Source organism: Octopus bimaculoides, chromosome 7 (assembly GCF_001194135.2).
Source record: "Octopus bimaculoides isolate UCB-OBI-ISO-001 chromosome 7, ASM119413v2, whole genome shotgun sequence".
Taxonomy (NCBI): Eukaryota; Metazoa; Mollusca; class Cephalopoda; order Octopoda; family Octopodidae; genus Octopus; species Octopus bimaculoides.
In genome coordinates, this window is record NC_068987.1 from 38283606 (window position 1) to 38306214 (window position 22609).

Consider the following 22609-nt stretch of genomic DNA (forward strand, 5'->3'; position numbering starts at 1 on the left):
ACGTGTGGATCATGATATTGAGTAAGGATTCCATAAGCTGAGTATTCCATCAGCAGAGAGGGAGAAGTCATAGAAATGAAGAAATACCTCCTATCGGTGATACTAGTACTTTCCACTTTGTCAAAAATGAAGAAGGATCAGAAAGAAATAGATATGCTTTACACAGTTCCATGATCGAATAAATAATAAAATTGTATTAGCAGTTTCAGTGGTGAATATTTGATGATAATTCATGGTAAAGGATAATGTTAGTTACCAGTTGCATTTTTGAATAGAGAGTGAATTAGGTTTGTGCAGGAATTATATACTACAGTGTGATGGAAAGATAGAATGGTAGACGCACTAGAGTAGATATATAGTAATCAGTATTGCAGGGCATGTTTGGTGAAAGAGGTTAGGGATGTTTGCAAACAGACAGAAAGATAAGTGACAGAAAATAGCAGGTGTCATATACTCTCATCTGATACCTTACCATCAATGTTGACCAGAGTCATGAGATAGCAACAGTAAGTTCTCGAATTATAAGCCCCAACTACAGTGAGCATGATACAACTGGGGGTGAGGGGAGATTTGGGGGATTGCTCAGTTACATTGGTACTAGAAATAGATGCCAATAATATCAATCAAAATTTTTAAAATGTGTAATTGTAGTGGAAGTGTATACTCATTGGGAATAGCTGAATAAGAAATAAAAAATTTAAAACATAAAAAAAATAAGATATTTTACTAAGTTCCAGCAGAGTGAAACTATAGGGCCCAGGGATGAAACAAATATAGTAATAATGGACACTAGACAATAGATATTTTATAAGTAACTCGGTAAAGAAATCTGGTAAATTAAATTAATTAAATATATTATGACCCAGTGTATAATTCCATAACTGGTTGAAGAGAAGGCCTAGTGGTGTTCAATTAAAAACAATAGAGTTGCAACTGAGTAGGTATTTGATTAATTATAATCCAGGTTGGATGAGTAAATATGAATTAAGGGAAAAATGAGAATCTATGAAATAAAAAGATAAAAGGATATGATGATAATGTAGATGTACTGATTTTATTGAGTTTATGTATCTAAATTATATATCACTGAGAATCAAAAGTAGTTATTTAACTACAATTAGATTTATGGTAAAATTTAATTGATTTTAAAAATTTATAAACACACATAGAAAAAGCTTCATGTTGCTTATTCAATAATAATGTAGAGTTGTGTAGATTGTATAGATTCCCACAAACATAACCAACATGGACATTTTGGTATGGAATGATGGACCAAGCTATATAATGTGTTGTGTTTTTGTTTTGTTTTTTTTACCTAAGGTTGTGTATATGTTCTGTAAGAGAAGTAGATATACCATGTGTTTTCTTATTTCAATGAGTTTAAATGCACAGGGTATTTTTGCTTGAAATTAAAAGTAGCTCCATTATGTTACTCCAGTCTACCAGGTGAAAATATGTATTAGCCAACTGTGCTGCCATGCTCTCTCCTTTTTGACAAACATATTCGATGTTCCGCTGGATCAAGATTGTTAGGTCTTGGCTGATTGTTTGTCTGCTTAAGACTACAAAAGTACACAAAACAATTAGCGAAAATGTGATATATGCTACTTGATCATACTCACTTTTGAATAATAGCTTAGCTTTTGTTTTCACATGCAAATATATATTTATATGTGTATGTATTTGTATATGAATACACATTTATTATTTAATGTGATAATGATGATATATATATATATATATATGGTGGGATGAAATGGGATGGGTTGAACAAATTTCTTTAAGCAGTTCTTTACAGCTGGATGCTCTTCCTGCCACCCTGAATCATAGACACAAAGCAAACGAATATAATAATTTATTTTATTTGCTGAGTCTTGAGGAAGAGACAGTACCTCTGCCTTCACATAGTTGCTCAGTGACTTGTGAGATTGATGCCATTTATGTAGAAAAGTCTTAAACAGAGGGAGTTCCAGAGGGCCAATGGAAGGACTTGGTGTAGTGATTAGTGTAGTACCTGGGAGAATTGGACACAACAATGGTGATGTGAAAAAGAGAGATGAGTGAACTGAGAATGCCTGAGTAGAAATGGCATGAGCCCAGCCAGCTCCAAGAAGCAACAGTCATCATAGCATCTGTAAAAACTGCAGAGTGAAATACAAAATTTGGCAAGAGAATGGAAGATTTCTGTGAGAGACTTTATGTCAATCATTTGTATGACCTGCTGTTGGATACAGTTTAGGATATCTGTGTGTGTGTGTGTGTGTAGCAGCAGCACTTGTTTTAAAATATTCATTTTAATATGCATGTTAAGATATTCAGTTATAATTTTTGTAAGAATCTTCAGCATTATGTTCCATACACTACCTTAATATACTATTTACTGGTTTAAAATTCACTGAAACATAGGCATTATAAGTCATAAGACATACGGTTACCAAAATGTAAAACTAGGTTGGTATATAAGTTGAGTAATGTCCAAATATTAGATGTACACATATACACTTTTACTTGTTTCAGTCATTTTGATTGTGACCATACTGGGGCACTGGCTTTTAGTTGAAGAAATCGACCCCAGGACTTTGTAAGCCTGATACTTATTCTATCAGTCTCTTATGCCAAACCGCTAAGTTACAGGGACGTAAACACACCAAGATCGGTTGTCAAGTGATGGTGGAGGGACAAACACAAATACACACACACACACACACACACACACATATATATATATATATATATACAACACCAAATCCACTCACGAGGCTTTCGTCGGCCTGAGGCTATAGCAGAAGACACTTGCCCAAGGTACTACATAGTGGAACTGAACCCGGAACAATGTGGCTGGGAAGCAAGCTTCTTACCTTGCAGCCACACCTGTGCCTATATATGTACAAATTATTAATGGAGCACTGACAAATCATTTGGTGAATATAAAGGCAATCTGATAATTTTATAACCTCATTTACAAGTGCAACTTCAACAGAATTTAAGCCACAATTTCTTTTAGAAACACTGTGAACTCTTTCATCTTTTTGCTTAAATATCACAGCCTATTGTCAACTCAGTAGCTTATAGTTTGATTGCTTGTGTGTGGCAAGTATCAGTCCTCTATTAATATTATGGAACCTCCAGAATACAAAAGAAGAATTCTTTACTTTTAAATTAAATTATTTATGCATGAATCAACAAAGGAAAGTGACCTGAAGATTGTAAGTTTCAAATTTGCAGTATGAGAATAATCAATATTAGAAGGCATATTTCATAGGCAGCTGATATAATCTGACAGAAATCTTACTGTTTTTATGAATCCAGCTTGTTATATGATTACTTTGCATGCAAAATATAATTAGTTATTGACATTATAAGTATATCTTGCTGTATATTCAACTGGGATACTATATCACAGCAGGTTTTAGAGTTGTGCTAACCCTATGATATCATTTTCATAGTCAGAGACTTTTGTTTTAATTTGAAATTTATCTTTAGTGTGTTTTTCTTCTGCAGTTAGTTCTCCATATTCCTTTTTATCTCAAGCATACTTTTTCAGTTTGCATTACATATTCATATTAGTTCAGTTATTTGTCGGTAATCAAATCATCTCCACTGATAGATCTTATCTCTATACTTGACTGCCAAGTATCTCCACTGTATTCCAGACTCAAAACTGCCTGAGTCAATCTCATTTATCTTCACAATGGCTGCCAACAGTCTTTAATCAAGCACAATTAGACTAGTTCACAATATAAATTTAAAAATTTCTTCCATTTGACAATGTAGTGTAGTCAGTCAGAGAACATGCTAATGTACAACATATCCATGTTGCAATACATTTGAACTGATTCCAGATACTTTATTGACTGTTTACTTACCATACACTGTCACAGAGCTAATGAGCATATTCAACAAAAATAATAACTACAGCTGGTACCACCTCAGTTTACATTTAATCTTTTCTTCAAATATCATACTTTACACTTCATTTTATTCTATAATTTTTTTCTCATCTCCCAATCTTTGTCACCTCAGTCCATATTTCTGGTACATTCTACAGCACAGACTGTATCTGGGAGAAAGAATTCCTGTTGTTGTGGTTGTTATTATTTAATCCCAGGTCAGATCTGATTCAGCAAAACAATTATCAAAACCATTCTGTAACCGTCTCATCTTTTTATATATCTAGGACTACATTGTCCTTTTAGTAAGACAGAAATGGATGACCTGAGGAAATTCAGTTGCTATTTCTAACAGATTAGTCAACCACATAGAAGTCATCTTGTTGGCTCAAAATTCCTTATTTTAATTAACTGTGACAGGAACTCTTCCACCTCTTCCCATAGAATACATTTTGCAAACCATATGATGTCTTCTGTATGTGTATATGCAGTTAACAGTTTCAGCATGAGTTCCTGGGAGTGTATATTTCTTATGCATATTATCAATGTTCACATATTTTGAATTTATTCTGGCTGGATAGGTGGTAAGATCAATAAAGAGTCATGCTTGCAATTTCACAGTTCAAACTGTTGTTTGTGCATGCAAAGGAAGAAGGAAATTTCCTTGATGTTCAACATGTCAGCTATTACACATGGTTTTTAGCTAAGGCTGGATATACTGATAAAATTGAGTCCATTTCCAATAAGCAAGTTGTTATTCCCCCTAGGGTTGATTTGCTGTATTCCCTAGCATGTATGCTGATAATACTTTAAATCTTAATTACAATAACAATTGAATTCATTGTGGCTTCAACACCATTGATTACATGGTCAAGCATGTGTCTAGCTTGAGTGGGAATTGTTATAAAATTAATGTGGGAAAAACAGTCCCCATTGACATTAATAAGAGCATTTCTCTAGTTAAGAATGTAACTGACTCAAGTACACTTAAAACTTATCTCCAGAACCAAAATCCATACACTTGTAGATGGAATGACCATCCTATAGCTAATATGAGTAGCAGGATTAAATGTCAGAACACTAAGCTTAATGATAATCACAGCACTGGAAACTCTTATTCTATATCAGATTAGATTATTCACTACAGTAATAATAATAATAAAATGCATAGGTTATGTAAGCATAATATTTTATGGCTTAACTCCTCTTCTGACTGCAAGTGGCCGCATTGTGTAAGCCTGCAATTTCTGAGCATTAGAAAAGCACTTTCTAGTTAAATATTAATTATTTCATAAGCACACTTAGATTTATGTAATTCACCATATCTAATTTAACTGATAATATAGTCTTTATAAATAAGAAGAAATTAAATGATATTAAAAATTACACCCACAATTCTAATTGTCCTGTTAGGTTGTCTTTATCTAGCTCCTGTGTTAATAATAAATCTTAATCTACTATTGATTTTGTGCCTCCTTCTAACAATAACTTTAGTAACAATACAACCAATAATTTTTGTGTATCTGTAGGGATTGATATAATTGCACTTTGATTAACTAGTGCATCATCATCATCATCATTTAACATACCTCTAAACAAATTTAGTATATAAATCTTCTGTCCAGACACCCAATAAAGTATATTGTTATATGAGTGCTACAGTATCAAAATTCAAGTCATGACAGTTATCACATGCATTTTTCAATGATAGACACAATTTACATAATTCATCATTAGCAAAATTTACCTAGGACCTTGAAAATAGAAATATTGATTACTCTATTTCATGGTCAATTTTACAGACAGGATTTCATATAAAGTGAGTGGAAGTAGTTGTACTTTAATTTACATAGAGGTAAGTGCCATGGACCAAATCTGTGGCTGGTGCAAAGTCCCTTCCAGTCCTAGGGTAATGTGGTGGTAGACCAATGCAGTAGACAGGGCCATTAGAGCAAATAAACAGCCCTGGGGGTAGCAGGGAACTGTATCAGAAAACCAGAAAGGAAGTTAGGAGACGTATATATAGCCAAGAGAGAATCAGAAAAGAAGTTTACCAATGTTCAGCGATGCAAGGACCAAAGAACTGACGTATTTCCGATTGCAAGACCATGTGTGAGAGAAAATTGTGATGCCATAGGAGAGAAATGTGTCCACATGGATGATGGTGCACTTGCACTTAATGATTCTGCAAAGAAAGAGGCTTGGAGACGCCATTATGAAAGACTGCTGAATGTGGAGAATGAATGGGAGAAGGAGAGCCTGCCAAAGGTTGACCTAACTGAGGGACCAGCTACCCAAATCGACAGTACCCTGGTAGATAAAGCAATTAAGGATATGAAGACAGGGAAAGCCCCCAGCCCATCAGGAATCTCCACTGAGATGCTTAAAATATCTGGTGGTGTGGGTTATGGTCTAGTCACTTGTATCATAAATTAGGTAGTACACAAAGGAGTCATACCCAATGACTGGTGTAGCAGCACCATAGTCAACTGCTACAAAGGTAAAGGTGATGTTTTAGATAGAAATAACTACAGGGGTATCAAATTGCTGGATCAGGTGATGAAAGCCACGGAGAGGGTCATAGCCCAACTAATTAGGGAGAGAGTTAGACTAGATGTGATGCAGTTTGGTTTTGTATCAGGTAGAAGCACCACTGATGCTGTATTTCTAGAAAGACAACTTCAGGAGAAATATCTAGCCAAAGATAAACCTCTGTACTTGGCTTTTGTTGAGAGAAAGCCTCTGACAGGGTCCCCCGATCTCTTATCTGGTGGGCAATGTGGAACTAGGGATAGTTGAGTGATTGGTTAGAGCTATACAAGCCCTGTACAGGGATGCTGTCAGTAAGGTGAGGGTTGGCAATGAGTATAGTGAAGAATTCTGGGTAGAAGTAGGGGTTCACCAAGGATCAGCCCTCAGCCCCCTCTTATTCATCATAGTCCTCCAGGCAATAACAGAGGAATTCAAGACAGGCTGCACCTGGGAGCTCCTGTAGGCTGATGACCTTGCTCTAATAGCTGAGTCACTACCAGAACTAGAGGTGAAGTTTTAGGTGAGGAAGCAAGGTCTAGAATCGAAGGGCCTTAGAGTTAATCTAGCGAAAACCAAAGTAGGAAGGCAGACAAATCATAAATCCATTCAGGTAGATGGCTCTGCTCAATCTGTAAAAATGGCATAGGTAGAAACTCTATAAGTTGTTCACACCAATTTAATAAAACCTTTCAAAGATGATTCTGGGTTCAGTCCTACTGCATAGCACATTAGGCAAGTGTACTATAGCTTCAGGCTGACCAAAGCCTTATGATTGGGTTTGGTAGACAGAAACTGAGTGTGTTCTCCACCAGTTTGACAACTGGTGTTGTTGTGTTTATGTCTCTGTACCATAGTGGTTCAGCAAAAGAGACTATAAGTTGCAGGCTTTAAAAAAAAAATGTACTGGGGTTGATCCATGCGACTGAAATTCTTCAGCTATCCATAGTTTAATGACTGAAACAAGTAAGAGATAAAAGATTATATAAAATTAGATACTCGTTTCTAATACTGAATTCAATTTTTACTGTTCCTATTACTCTCCTCTAATCCACACTTATAATTTTGCAGCCCCTTCTAATCTTTTTATAAAGATGTTAAATACTTTCTCGAATATTAATTATCTACTTATTATCTTGTTCCAAATTATCTTAATGATTCCCACTTCAGTCTTTCACTTTCTTGTATAACCATGTACTGATTCAGTATATTATAATACTTTTATTATTTTATTTTATTATATTAGTGTATTATTATATCTTGACTATAATTTGACTTGGTATTTTCAACTTCATCGGATGTTAGTCAGCTGCATTAGTTGTGCATCCTTACACAATCTTTCTACTTTCCCATCTATCTTTTCTTCATCATTCTTTTATACATTTTTTATCTCCTTATCTCTCTCATTTTCTCTCTCTCTCTCTCTCTCTCTCTCTCTCTCTCTGATGGTTCTCTAGATATACCCATTCCCCCTAATTGATGCCTCTTTGGGAATATTTTTGTGTTTGTTGTTACCCACATTTGAATACCTTCCACTTAGACAATCTACTACAGTATCCACCATTTGTCTCATCTATGTTTCTATCCCTAGTATCACTATCACTATTGTCTAATTGTATATGCACCTTTCAGTATTTGTCCCTGCCCCCATGCTTTGCAACTGATGTTTGTTTTTCTACATCCCCATAATATTGTGGATCAACAAAAGTTGACCAATAGGATAAGTACCAAACATAAAACCCTTCAAGGTGGTATCCCGGCATACATACATATATACATACTCTTATATCCTTAAGTTTGGATATAGACTACACTGTAACAGTGTTATAACACTACAAAAAATAAATCAGTAACAAACACATGACAAATTTATCTCTTCTCAACAACTTCTACGACTGCCTTTACGAAGGCAACTGCACACACCACACTGTACATCCACTGTCAGTACGCATGCACCTTTACAAGGTTTAGAACAGTTCACTTGCTATCCTGCAGGAGTATCAGGATTTCACCACAACATCTCCCCTTTTGAGCTTGACTTTCCTTGGAAGTCAATATTTTTCTTTTATTCATTATATATTTATTACCACCTCCTCCCTCTTTTCGTTTACTTAATTCCCTAGGAAGAAATTGGAATATTTTTTCGTTTTGGCTCTACTTGCAAAAGTTCTGTTTGTTTTCTTTTCCTAGTCATTGTACTCAGTTCAACAATTCCTTGAGGTACCGGGACATCAAAAATGTCATAAAGAAATTCCATTGGTTCTTCTTGTCTTATTCTTTCTTCTGTAAACCGTTTTTTTCAGTTGGTTTAAATGTCTTTTGTGTTCCCACATATAACATTTTACTATGTACATTATTTTTCCTAAATGTTTACTTATTATACCTTCTTCCCAAGTTTCTTTTCTATTTCTGTATATTTTAAAAAAAGCACTTTGTCACCAATTTTGAATTATTTTATCATATTTTCTCTGTTTCTCTCCATTTTTTTTTTCTTCCCAGTAGTAATTTGTCAAACGCTGACCTGACTTTCCTAGCGAACATTAGTTCAGCTGGTGACATATCTGAAGTGGTGTTGAGATTAGGTGTTATTCGGGAGACACTTAAGAATTGCCTCAGTGCAGTATCAGCTAGTAGCTCATTCCTAGATTTTTTCAGCGCCCTCTTAAACGTGTCTACAAAACATTCTGCTAGTTCATTCAATCTCAGATGGTATGGCAGAGTAGTAATATGCTCCATTGCATGCATTTCGCAAAAGTTTTAAAATTCCTTCGCCATGAGCTGTGTTCCATTATCAGACACTATAGTGTCTGGGACACCATATCACACAAAAAGTTCATCCAGAAATTCTATTGTTACTTTGGAGGTTGGCTTCCTACATTACATATTTCTGGCCATTTCGTGTAACTATCCACCTCTATTAGATAATACCCTCCATTTAACAGTCCTGTGAAATCTTTGTGTAATCTGAACCAATTTATTTCAGTCTTGGGTAGTAATCTGTCTCAAGACTGAATTTCCTTCCATGTATGAATTTGTGAAATTTTTTCACCACAAAAATAATGGCTAATGCCTCTTTCTCTGTAGTTTTTTGTAGCCACCAACAATGAACGTGAAGCATGAGTTACCCTTTTCATACTTGTGTAAAATTACCACTCCTATACCAATAGTAGTAGCATCTGATGCTACTACTATTTTAAAATTTGGATCAAAGTGCAATAATGACAGTTCCAATGTTAAAACTTTTTTAATTTCTTTAAACGCCTGTCCAACCAATACCATTTAACATCGTTTTTCAATAGGTTGTTTAGGAGTGCTCTTAGTTCATGCATATTTGGTATATATATTTGGTAATACTTTGTGAGCCCCAAGAACACTTGTAGCATTGTAATATTTTGTGGGGAGGCATACTTTTTATTGCAGTTGATCTTGAAGGATCTGGCCTGTGGCCATTTTTATTGATAGCACTTTATTTTTGGCATGAAAAATTCGCATTTTTTCCTCATTATGTTTAAATCCATACTCCTTTATTCTTTCAAAGACCTTTTTAACATGTTCCTCATGCTGGCCTTGAGACTCAATTTTTATGAGTATGTCATCTAAATAAGCTATAGTTAAATCTGTATCTGCAAGTATAGTGTCCATCACCTGTTGAAAAATACTAGGTGCCATCTTTATCCCAAAAGGAAGTTGATTGAATTTATATAAACCTTTATGGGTGTTTATGGTTAATAATTTTGAACATTCCTCCTTGACTTGTAACTGTAAATACACCTCCAACAAGTCCAACTTTGAAAAAAATTTTCCTCCATTGAATTTCGCAAAAATTTCCTCTGGACCTGGTAATGGGTAATTATATGTCATCAAACATTCGTTCAAGCCTGTTGAAAAGTCAGCACATACTCGAATTTTATTATATTTTTTCTTTAGATAAACAGTTGGTGATGCCCATTCTGAGTAATCAATTTTTTCTATAACTCTAAGATTTTCAAGTCTATCCCATTCCTCATTGACTTGATTCAAAGCCGTGAAAGGTACAGCTCACTTCGGTTTAAATACCAGTACAGTGTTTTCCTTCACTTGAAATTTTACTTTTGTCTTGGTGCACCTACCTAATTCTTCAGGAAAAACGTCAGGAAAAATCTTTTTTAATTTCTTTTTTAAATCCTCTGATGCCTTATTTGAACTGGCATAAGAACCGTTTACATTATCACAAAAAATTTTTATGGGGAGGTCCCATAAATTAAATAGTTCCATCCAGTCTCTGCCAAATAGGTTTGTCATATTTTTTAATACAAAAATTTTGGCTTTCAAAGTTTTTCCACGAAATGTTACCTCATTTATCATTTCGCCTAAAAATTGCAACTGTTTCCCTGAAATACCTCACACAATTTTCAAAAGTTTTTTCAATGTAGGCTTTCTTATTTTACTCCACTTATCATCGTTAATTATTGTGATATCACTACCTGTGTCCAACTGTAGTCTTGTATTCACATTATTTATTTTTATGGAGACAAATTTTCTTTTTTGTACCTCACTTTGCATTTGTGTTGACAATACTTTTTTTCTCAAATTTTTTTCCATTAGACTTCTTTCGTTTTACGCAACAATGTGAATTCTTATGTCTGATTTTTCCACATCCAAAACATTTTAAATTTTTAGAAGGACAGTTTCTTTTAAAATGTATTTCTCCACGCCCATAGCATGGTTTGGGTCTTGACTGTTGTTTTTCTTTTTTTTTTATCTGTTATAGATCGACACGTATGTATATTTGAATAATCTTTTTCAGTTTTTTCTGCGTCCTGTTGTAAATTTATAATCCTTTGGAATTCTTCAGCCACTGCCTGTAGAGTTAGTTTTGAATCTTATTGTAGTTTTGTCAATATCTGAACCTGTATCTCTGCATCTTTGCTTGCAGTTAATCCTTGTACAAAGATTAGACATTTGAACATATGCGGGGTTAATTTGTTTAGTTTGAATTTTTCACATTCTCTGTTTATGATTTTGACATATGTGATAAAATCTTCAGTTTCTTTTCTTTTTTGCAAATTCAAGCACTCTTTCGCTGAATATTTTAGATAACAGGTTAATTGTTTCCTCGAAACAAATTTCGGATGGTTTTCTCAGCAGGATGTAATTACAATACTTTCCATGTTCTTCGGATGATAATTTCCTTAAAAGTCGTGCCTTCTTTTTGTTCGTCCAGTTTCTACATTCTTCTTTGAAAATTCCTTCATACCTTCTGAAGTATGCAGAAAACGTAATCCAATCAGGATTATAAGTAAATTCTTCAATTCAATTAGCAACCCCATCTGCTGAAAATGAACCTGAAGTGTTTTGGGGCTGCAGCATAATTCCAACAACTGTTGATTTTGCTGTTGTTGTATACATATATATACATATATATATACATTGTTGTTATATACATATATATACGTCGTTGCAGCTGTTCTGTTGTTGTTGCAACTGTACCACAAAAACTAATAGGTCTTCCATGCTAAGAACGTCCACAGTGAGCTTCGAATGTCTCGTCGCCACTATTATATCCTTGAATTTGGATATAGACTACACTGTATGTTATAACAGGGTTATAATACAACAAAAACTAAATCAGTAACAAACATGTAACAAACTTATATCTCTTCTCAATGACTTCTGCGACTGCCTTCACAAATGCAACTGTACACACCACACTGTACGTCACACAGTCAGTGCGCATGCACCTTTATAAAGTTTAGGGTACTTCACTTGCTATCCCACAGGGGTGTCAGGATTTCACCACAGCACATACATATATGATGTTTGCAATTCAGTTTTGAGCAATACCATCATTTGGCTGTTCTCTTAAACATGAACAGTACAGATGTAACTTGTCAGGCCTGCAAGAGATCTACATTCTTTTGCATGAATGTGGTCATGATGGGTGCCTCTTGCAGTAGATGTGCAGAGAGCTTATCACTCATGCTGACATGCCTTCATTTCATCATAGAACTTTCCATTGGGTGTTTTGCGGGGGTTTTTTTCACTGCTGACAGCCACAGTATCCAACACATAATAGAGATGTAAAGAAAGATGTTAAAACTCAAGAAATGCCTGTGTTTGAAGCTTTTTAAAGTGAGGAAAAGGCCTTGCACAGGGCCAATCTCACACTCTGAACAATGCATGTATTTGCTCCAAAAAGAAGTAGTGAACATTATTGGAAGCAAATGAAGGTGCTGGTGTTATATCAAGGTTTTCCTTCTCCTAAAGAGATGTCTAAACAAGCAAAGACATCACACTCAAATGTTGAACAGCCATTGACTTTACTAAATTCATCTGCCCTTTGACAGATATAACTTAGTACAACTTGTCATATTGTCAGGTCATTAACAGCTAAACCACTAGCCCTACCAAGCTTGTTTGGTATGGGGGTGGTTTTCACTGGACACTTTGCAAGGTGAAAATCAAAACATTATGTGTGTGTGTGAGGGGGTGTGTATGTATGTAAGTATATATATGTTTTCCTCTGCCTATCCATCTGTCTGTCTATCTCAGGGTTAGATCAAGATGATTGGAAGTCATTTTTTTTTTATCCTTTAATAAGGAAACAAGGCAGTGTCCATAGCACCACCATCTGACACCAAATGTACCAGGTAGTAATGTTACAGACATTACCTTCCAGAGGTAGTGCCCAAGGTGACAGGTTGTGTTGTTAGACTGTGTGATCTGGTAGATTGTGTAACCAAGTAGGCCATGGTGGGATTTTAATTTAGAAGGCAAAGAAACAGCAAATATCATAAGACATATGGCACATTGTTCTTTTAATTCTGCAAGTCTGCTGCCTCTATTATTCTGCAATTTTTTATTTTTTTTATTTTTATTTTTTTATCAATTCCAATAGAATGAATGGCAAAAATTTACCTTCTGCAAAATTTGAACTCAGTGGGAAAAGAATCAGAACAAATACTGTGAGCTATTCTGTTTGTCTCAAACAACTCTGCCAATTTGCTGCCTGCACAAACAAAATGCAAAATAGTGAATTTATTCAATTTATTTGTTGAATTCACACAGGCAACATAAGGAAAAGTAATGTATGTATTTCAGTTTAGTGTTTCCTCAGTGAGAAACTGGAAGGAGAAAGAGAAAGGGAATAAAAATAGTTTCAAATATTCATTGATATCCAACAATTCTGAAATAAATAAATAAAAATGTCATGGAAACACTCCTTATGGTGAATAAAAATAATTCACTGAAACTTACCATTCACTACTTTATTTATGTATTGTATCAATAAGAAATGAATGTGTTACCTCACTAACAATGAGATGAATGGTAAGTTGGATGAATGAGAAGAGTAGTTGTTGATTTTTGATTCATCATGTTTATTGTTAGACAACTGTATTGTATGTGACCATCCAATGAGGAATGACAGTGTAACAACAGAAAGTTATATTCATGCAGTGGCCTGGTTGAACATTCCTGTAGTTATGTGTAAATGAGAAAAAGATACAGAAAGAGAAAAAAGATGAGTGAATGAATACAAGTGTTCCCTGCCATAATTTAATTTTTAAGTTTGTAGCAATTTCTCTTGCTTGTGTTACAGACTCTTCATGTCGACAGTTCTAATTATGAAACAATATCTGATATTGAACTTTGCCAAACACATCTGTCTGGCCTCTGTTCTTCTGCCTTTTCAGTCTTTGGTCTGTTCTCTTTTTATACATTCCAGAATAAATCTGATTCCACAAATTTGTTATGATGTAACGGATAATGCATATGTTGGAAGGTGAAGATGATGTTAATGCTGACTCCAAGAAAGAAAGACAAAGTTGTAGCTAACATATTTATTTCTACATTACATATAATAAAAGCCAAACCACGATGGGCAGGTGTGTATAAACAATCGGAAATCTAAGAAGTAATGAGAGCTATATTTTCTTGTAAAAGGGTAGATCGCATTGGACTTACATATTCCCATATTCCCTGTCGTTCTAGCAGCAGTAACTAAATAGATCAAGTGATGTTGTTGAAACAAAAGTGAATGAGTGAGAAGGTAAGAGAGAGGTGGACAAGACAACTGTATCGCTAGTAGATTTCATAGCTCTACTTCTAAGATGTTCTGTCGAGACTCTGTCGGTTGCTCTCACCCGCTGCTTTTTCCTTACAAAATGCTAGTATTTATAATTGTGCAGGCTAGCTAGGAAAATAGATACACCGTTCTAACAATGGCTAAATTAATGTAGGTCAAACTTTGTTACCTAAACTTTCTATGATATAGCAATGTCTTGGTCAAACAGAAAACGCATTAATCAGCATTCACTTTTGACAGGATAATAGGTCATATGGCTAGGGAAAACCTCAAGATTTAGTTTCAGATCTCAACTAGAGAGAGAAATTTGATTTCCACATCACCTCCTCCCTAGTGAGTTTTTGAGAAATGAAAATCAAATGATATACATTATTATCTATGAAATCAGAAGTACAATGGCTTAATGCATTTTATGTATGCTAGGAAAGGTGCATTCATGTGTGCAATAAAATAAAACAAACATTTTCAAAGGGAGTGAAAGCAAATAGATGTTAAAACTGATGAAGCCGAAACAGAAAAAATGCAACATTTCAGGACCAAAGTGAAAAATCAACATTCAGAATTGTGTAATGTGTCAGTGTGGATGAATGTGATGCAAGGCTGAGGCAATGTGCTAGTACAGTGATTACAAATACAGTACTGAATATGCCAGTGACTGAGGCAGTGCTGAGTATGCTAGCAAAAGTGTAGCATGCTGACGCGTTGTAATGGACAAACAACTCCCTCCATTAAATACATAATTGACAAAGGGTCTAATGAAGATAAGTTGTGTCTACACGGGCACAGAGGGCATGAGGAGCAAGTGAGAAAGGCATGGTGTGGTGCATGAGTGTAACAGTGTAATCATGCAGGTATATGTATGGACATTAGTAAAAACTTTCTTTTTATTTTGTTTTACAAACAAAATACAGAGCAGTGCATAAATGGGTCAGTGTGCAAGGAAAGAAACTGCAGACTTCAAAAATAGAACATGTAGCAGAGACCATGCAATAAACACAAGAGTACAATACATGCTCATGAAATGTGCAAGTGGCCAAAGAGACAAGTACATAATAAAAAATATTGAACATTATAAAAAAACATATGCACATGAATTAGTTGCAGAAATGAGACATCCGACATGCATTGAGTCTGGAGAAGAGGTGCATACAAAGAAAGAGTTGTTGAGAGTCTATATATTCACAAAAGTCCATGAATAATGCAGGATCTGTATGTTGAAACAAGATGAAAAATGTGTGTCTGCTGAAAACATTGCGTGTGTGGGCTTCCGTATTTTCATCCAGCTAGTTTTAGGGCAGGTGGCTGTCAAAATGTTTCATTTATGATCTTCCATTGTCAGCAAGTTTTTTGGTAGCCCTGTGCATTGTAATGGAATGCATCACAGAGTGCGTCACATTATAGTGTGTTCTGTAGCAATTTGAACATGAGTTGTGGCTTGATGAAAGTGCATTTTGTGGCACTTAAGTAGTAACTGGGAAGAAGTTGACTGTGGAATCTTGGCAGAGAACTGTGAGATCTGATTGTCAGTGGATGGCACGTAGATGGATTGAGACTGCACATTAAGTTGATAAGGGTGCATATTGATGCTGACAAAGGTTGTCATTCTTTTCTTTGGGTATAATGATTGTTGAAGCAAAGGCTGTATTTATTTAGTTTGGATATAATGGTTGTGTGACACCTCCTGTCAAATATAACAGTTGAAGTGAAGGCTGTGGTTCTTTAACTAGGGGTCACCAGATGTAATATAGGTGTTGCCAAATGAACCGACCAGGGATTTAATGTGTTAGTGAACCTTGGCTTTTTGGCATGTGACACAGCTCCTGGCCCTTTCATGGATGTCTTTGTTGACACTGGCCCAAACAAAGTGGGTCGATATCAGCTTTTGCATGAAATGGATACCAGGATGTGACAGGGAATGCAGGGCAGAGAACACATCATTCTGTGGTACATAAATACATTCATGCCTGGTGGAATATCACACCAAATATGGCCTGTGGGAAAAGGTATCGAAACTTACTGAAATTTTAGAGATGATAAATTTCGGTCCTTTAGGAGTTCTTCATTATTTTTCTGGTCAGCTGCTATAGATTGGAGATCAATATTGGCAGTGGTGTGGATTGAATTGAGCTGCACATGTGACAGTGCATCGGCTGCTGAGCTGGTCGAACCCTTGATGTGACATATGTCTGTAATATATTGTGACATGAAGTCAAGATGGCGATCAGGTTTTGTATTGAGTGCATACACCAGTGGTTTTTTCCTGGAGAATTCTGGTATTTATAATTGTGCAGACTAGCTAGGAAAATGGGTATACTGTTCTAACAATAGCTAAATTAATGTATGTTGAACTTTGTTTACCTAAACTTTCTTTGATATAGCAATGTCATGAGTCAAACAGAAAACACATTAACCAGGACAATAGGCCATATGACTAGGAAGAATCTCTAGACTCAGTTTCAGATCTCGACTAGGGAGACAAATTCAATTTCCACAATGTCATCACTAGAAAATCTGTTAGTTGTTTACATATAATTTTATTGACTAGATTTTTGCTGATATCATTACTCAATCTGCCAAAATTTTGGTGGTTGTTTACAAATAAATTCTTGATCAGAAGCAAAATGATGTCTGCAGATTTGAACCAAACTGTAAACTTACTACACTATAAGGAAGTTTTGGCTAAAGTTTTCAACTTAAATGTCATGTTTATATTATGGACAAAATTATCACAAATAATTCCCTTTGACATTCATCGTCTACCACACATATTACTAACATACAAACACATTCACAAATGTGAGCTTTTATGTAGTTACTTGACCTGCTAGAAATAGCAGTCAAGTTTCAGTTAGCCAGAATGACACCATAATGATGAAAACAGAATCATGATTATATAAAGTGCAACTATATAAAGTATTATGTACATTAAATATACACATGTTTATATGAATAATGCAATAAAATCAAATTAAATATTTTACATTGAATTTTCATATATATATATATATATATATAAAGCAATAAAATTACAGGGAAAGTTATTTTCATATATATCAAACCAAAAAATAATCTTTTTTTATATATATGATATTGATTAAATATAGTTAAAAATATTTTGAATTTTCAAATAATGTAAGAAGGAAATATTGTTTGTTGAATTGAATATTTGTAGCAAAATTTTATTTTCTAAGCACAGATTTACTATTTATGAAATAAAAAATGAAAAATGCCAATGTTGCATGCAGCCAGAGCATGTAAGGCAAAGGTACAACTTAGGTTTTATAATTTTTCTTTTTCTGTCTATTGTAATTGCACTTTATTCAAGTATATCTTATTCAATGAATGACTAAATATGAATGAGCAATGGCAGCAAGGAGACAGAGAGTGAACAAAACAAAAGAGGAAAGTGCAGCTTGACATAGATAAGCATGAGAAAGACTTTCTCAAGAGCAGTGAGAATGCATTTGGCTCAAAATACTGAACAACATACAGTGGCTCAGCAACAATTTTTTTGAAAACAGTTCAAATGAATTTTAGCTCAAAAGGCTGAACAGCATAGAGTAGCATAACAACAGCTTTCTCAAGCAATGAGAAGAGGTACTTAAACAAGATTCTGAGCAGCAACATCCAGTACACCAGCAACAAGGACAGTACTTAATAGCCTAAGAGTGTTTTAATCATCAAAACATACAAAGAATCTTGAGTGTTGCAAGAAAGCATGGCCTACACTCATATCTAGAGTAACCTGTCATAATTGCAGCCATTGTAATACACTAATGTCCCTGGAAGAGCACACTAGAGAAACATTGGCCTATCCTGATTTGATAACTTGTTGTAGCTCCAGCTTAATCTATATTCCAGAGGTACCAGATTTACTTGAACTACATCAATTGTATTGTTCATACTAGCTTCACCTGAAGCAAAATATTTCCGAGGAATACTCAGAGGTTCAACAGCGCTCTTTGGTTATGTGTAGCATGAAAATAAATAAGAATTATGGATGCTAGAGACCATTTCACTTAAAGAATTCATAGTTTCTTCCTTTTTTTCCTCTTTTTTTGTAGTATTTATGGATGTATCATCCTGTCTGAAAGATTACTTCTATGATACAGAAGAACAAATTTCGATGCTGCTATTTTCCATTTGCATCATTATGCTATAGTTTCAGCTTGTAACATTTAATTTATAATCATTCCTGCCTGCTCAAGAACAGATTGACTCTGGTACAATACTGGAAAATGTTTCTGTCTGATTACAAGCTGACAAAAGTCCTGATGGGAAACACACTCAAAGATTCAACTTCTGTACGTAGATTGAGATTGTTGTATTGATGCCTGGTAGTGACAAGGAATCTCATGAAACTGGTAAAATGCTAGCAGGCAAGTACCCAGCAAAGAACCATTAGAAAAAGTTTTCAAATATTTAACAAATCTCTTTGAATCTGTGATCCCTATGATATCCTTTTACCTGGTGGTTTAACTGGTTGGTATTTTGGGATACTAAACCAAAGAGGCAATAGAAAAACGGCATATCTTTAATTTTATTCTTTTCAGATAATGAAGAGAGCTGAATCAATGATACATTGCATCAAACACCATTTATTCCAATAGTTTTGGGTAGACTACTGAGTCAAAGTCTAGTTTGATTGCTTGTAGTATATTTGAAACTATCAATGGGTCCTACAAGCAAACTTATATAACAGTCTGGCAGATGCTGTTTCACAGGTGATACTTACTGGACTGGAAGATCATATATTCTCCCAAACACATTTACAGGTAGTCTGAAATATATGGCAAAGATGTGATAGCTATCATAAAATTAAAGAACAAATATTGTTTGTGGCATTTATCTGCAACCCAAAATAAGAAAATACAAGAAAACTCAATGCAGATCAATCCACCATAGATCATCCTAAAAAAAAAAAAACCATACATGTTTTCAAGCTGAAATGGTAGCAACTTCTACAAGATTTCAAATATGGTGTTGTGGCAAAATTAATGTCCCATCTGAGCTCAACTGAATTCCAAAAAAAAAGCAGTTTACCTAATTTTCAACTCCAACAATTGGCAAGAAATTGAAAAAGTTCTCTCTGCTGAGCTTCTCAATTCAAAATAATGCATGCACACAGTTGGTCTTTGTAGATTGGTAAAGAAATACAAGGACTAACTTCATTTTGCAGGTTTTGTTTATAAATGTTAAGTGATGAGGACTTGTTCACTGCATCCTCAGTGAAGTCCTACTGAAGGAAGTCATACTTCTATTGTGAGGGCTGGAAACAGTGACATTGAGGAAGGTAATCAACACCTAGGTCCCTACAATGCTTGGTTGTTTCAAAAATATGAAGTCCACATCAATGTTGAGTGATGCATATCTGTTAAAATTGTCAAATATCTATATAAATACAGTCAAAGATACAGATCGTTTTACTATCTTGGAAGAAACAGAATGTAAATAATGTAAACCATCAAGATGTGATCATACACACAAGCATATCCATGCAAGTAAGCTTACAACTATAGTAAGGAGAAGGTGATGGGAAGAGTATGACATGCAATTAACATCACAAATTACCCAATCTAAACATTAAAATCACAGAATACCATATACCACAAAGGTTACTCTTTAATTTTGTCCAAAACAAAATTGAAAGACACTATGGAAACCACTACAAAATTCAAATTCATCAACCATAGCTATCATAATATAAGCATCCATGAAATATTTACAAATTTCCCAAAAGCACATACCTCTTTCTAATGAAAGAAACAGACTTCACCAAACAACAATTAACTTTAATGAGATTAACAAATAAATTCAATAAATGAACAACATGTTTCTCCATAAACCCCAAAAATATAATGATATAAACACCCGAACAAATTCAACAAGAGTAAACATTAGACCACAAAAAACTCCCCCAAAAAACTCAGATAATTAAGTAGCAGAAAAATGACTGCCAATTAGCAGATGCAAAATAAAAAAAAACAACTAATCATCAGACACAAGCAAGAGATCACATTGACACCATCAAATATAATTCAGCAACAACACTCAGCTGTAACAGTTTCCACTTGAAGATTTCACCAACATGAAATCTGAATCACAAGACAAAATATTTAGTTTAATGAAACTTTGTGTGTGTGGAAAAAGAGAGAGAGAGAGAGGGAGAAAGAGTAAAACATTGAATGGTTTCGCAGGGAATATAACAAATGCATAATTATATTTACTATAAGTACATGTGTATCTCTACATTTTTCCACCTGTTGTCTTTTGACCTAGCCAGTGTAAATCATCATCATCTTTTAACGTCCACTCTCAGTGCTGGCATGGGTTAGATAGTTTGACTGAGCTGATAAGCTGGAGAGCTGAACCAGGTTCCAGTCTGATTTGGCATGGTTTCTACAGTTGGATGCCCTTCCTAATGCCAATCACTCCTGGGGTGTAATGGGTACTTTAATGTGCCACTGGCATGGGTGCCATTTACATGACAACAGCAATGACTACGATTCACAGGTGCTACTTACATAGCACCATCAATGACCATGACTACATCTAAGATTCACGGGAGCCATTTACAAGGCACTGGTGATGATCCAACTCCAATTTCATGGGTGCCATTTACATAGTGCCAGCAATGGCCATGACTACAATTTCACAGTTGCCATTTACATGACACCAGCACAGCCATGACTATGATTTCACTTGGCCTGATGAGTCCTCTCACTATACGTGGCAGTGTAATTATTCTAAGCTATATAAAATAGTGATATAAATCAGATTTAACAATGATTCATATGTTATAGGAAAACATGGCAGTTTATAGACTAATATCAAAAGCAGAATTTTGTATGTTAAACATGTAAGTTTATCAAGGCAAATTTAAATCAGCTAATGATACATGAGGTTTTGAAATGACATTTATGAGGGCAAAGCTTTACATCTGGTTATTGATACAATGTCATTTTAAAAAGGAGAATGAACATAATTTTAGGAAATGACAGATTTATTCAGCTTAACATGGGTCTTGTCTTGAGATTAACTGAATGAGTTTGTTATAGCAACAGATAGAGTGGTGTAACTTTGAATGTTTAAGTTGCAAAATGGCTTATGGCCCCAACAACCTTAGCTGGGAAATGGCTGGTAAAGTATAAGCTGTGGTACCTTGTAAACTGTAATGGCTGTTGAAGCTGCTAAAAGGCCTGTAGCTTTAAATTGTACTTCCATTTATGTTTCAACATTCATGAAACTTGTTGAAGTTGGTTTAACCTACTCAAGGAAAATGAAAGATGTGAACTATGTACTCTGAAATAAGTGTGTCATGGGTGAGCTGCATAGCTACTGTTGATAATTGGTATGTTAGCGTGACTACCTAAAGGTCAGTCAGTCAGAAGCGTTATGGTAGGGGTCTGTGAAGTAGCTAGATCCATTGAGGCAGGGCTCTGGGGAGAAGAAGCAGTCTTTAGAAGAACCCAAGAGCAAATTAACTCTTTCTTTTACAAAACTCTGCACTGAGAATGGTCTTTTGCCTGGTGTGGTCTATTATATATATATATATATATAATCTTTACTTCCATAGCAGCCTTAGTACAGAATATTCAATGGAGAACATGGGTTGTTCTAATTCACACTGCGAAATGTTATTGCAAGTAATTTTAATTGAAAAAAAAGCTACCATTTTTTAAGCAATAAAGTAAGCAAGGACTTTCACTATGGCCTCACTAACAAATCGGTTGATATAATGCCGCTTCTGATTTCTGATGTCATCAAATAGGTGTATTGTCAGTATGAAATAAATCGAAAACCAAATATGTTGGTGAGAGTTTGTATCATTTGACTGTCGCAAATAGTCAACTCTCTTTAATATTGTAATTTGTTACAACCCTCCACGCATACATACTCACATACAAACATGTATGTGTGTGTTTGTATATATATATATACACTACCTGTGACCCGTTGGGTCACCGGGAAACTCTGAGTTTCCCAGCAATGGAGTTTTGTTTCGTGGTTTTTTTTTTTTTCTTCCCCAGGTTATTTCTCATGCTTTCAACAAATGTGACACTGAAATCACATATAAACAGCTCCTTTCCCCAGAAAGGGTAAGATTTTTGCTGCTATTTCTTGC

General features: G+C 34.9%; 1 protein-coding gene across 2 annotated transcripts in view; it reads left to right on the forward strand.

Annotated features, from left to right (window-relative positions):
- The window catches only part of LOC106876459 (caspase-7), a 787012-nt gene that overhangs the window by 559815 nt on the left and 204588 nt on the right, over window positions 1-22609 (forward strand). The gene's annotated exons all lie outside the window — the stretch shown is intronic.